We start from the raw sequence: 1,558 nt of genomic DNA, 5'->3' as shown, positions 1-1,558 counted from the left end.
CAGCCTCCTCCTCCAATGACACCACGAAGTGAGAGAGAGCATCGGCGGGGACGTTACTCTCACTGAGCAGATAATGAAGGGTGAAATGGAATCGGGAGAAGAATAGCGACAATCTGGCCTGGCGAGAATTTAGCCGCTGGGCCGTATGCAGGTATACCAGGTTTTTGTGGTTGATGAACCCCTGGAAGGGAAACCGGGCCCCCTCCAGGAGATGTCTCCACTCCGAGAAGGCCAGCTTCATTTCCAGCACCTCCCTGTCCCTGATGGAATAGTTCCTCTTTGCCGGTGAAAAGGTCTTAGAAAAGAAAAAACATGGATGCTTCCGACCTTGAGCATCCTTCTGAAAAAGGACCACTCTGACACCGACGGAAAAGGCATCCACTTCCAGGATATAGGGTTTAACCACATCGGGACAGTGGAGGATAGGCGCGCCAGCAAAATGAGTCTTGGTGGAGGAGAAGGCCTTGGAGACCTGTTCCAACCATACCCTGGGGTTGTCTCCCTTCTTGGTGAGGGCGACCAAGGGAGCCACAAAGGTGGAGAAGTGGGGAAAGAACTGGCGATAGTAGTTAATGGACCCCAAAATGCGCTGCATCGCTTTAAGGGAGTGGGGTTCCTGCCAGTCCATTACTGCTTGCAATTTGGCAGGATCCATAGCCAAACCCTGGGCCGAGATGATATAGCCCAGGAAAGGCAAGGACCCCTGCTCGAACAGGCACTTCTCCAACTTGGCGTAGAGTGAGTTTGCACGTAAGTGGTCGAAGACCTTGCAAACCTCTCTCCGGTGGGAGTCCATATCTGGGGAGAAGATAAGGATGTCATCCAGATAGACCACCACTGAGGAAGAGAGCATATCTCGAAAGACATCATTTAAAAAGTCTTGGAAGATGGCTGGGGCATTACAGAGGCTGAAGGGCATGACCAGGTAATCATAGTGGCCATCCCTGGTGTTAAAAGTCATCTTCCATTCATCCCCCTCACGGATACGTATCAGGTTATAGGCCCTGTACAGAACTAGCTTGGAGAAAATCCTCGCTCCACGCAACCTATCGAACAGTTCCGATATCAGGGATAGAGGGTACTTGTTCTTAATGGTTATGGCGTTAATACCCCTGTAATCGATACAAGGACGCAGCTATCCACTCTTCTTCTGCACAAAGAAGAATCCTGCCCCTGCTGGCGACACTGACTTCCTAATGAACCCTCTAGCCAGATTCTCCCTGATATATTGTGATATTGCCTCTGTCTCCGGGAGAGACAGGGGGTAGACTCGACCCCGGGGAGGCTCAGCACCAGGCAAGAGGTCAATAGGACAGTCATAGGGGTGATGTGGCGGAAGAATCTCTGCCGCTTTCTTGGAGAACACATCCGCATACTGCTGATAGTGCTTAGGGAGCCAGGAAAGGTCTGTGGGGACCTCAGTGGAGGCAACCTGTATGCACTCCCTCAGACATCTACCCTCACAGGACTTACTCCAACCAAGAATTCTCCCCGAGGACCACTCTATATGAGGAGAGTGGCAAAGCAACCAGGGATCCCCTAAGAGAACCTGATCGAT

Source organism: Dendrobates tinctorius, unplaced genomic scaffold (genome assembly GCF_039654945.1).
Source record: "Dendrobates tinctorius isolate UK_male_01 unplaced genomic scaffold, ASM3965494v1 ptg000151l, whole genome shotgun sequence".
NCBI classification, from domain to species: Eukaryota; Metazoa; Chordata; class Amphibia; order Anura; family Dendrobatidae; genus Dendrobates; species Dendrobates tinctorius.
This window is presented reverse-complemented; position numbering follows the sequence as displayed.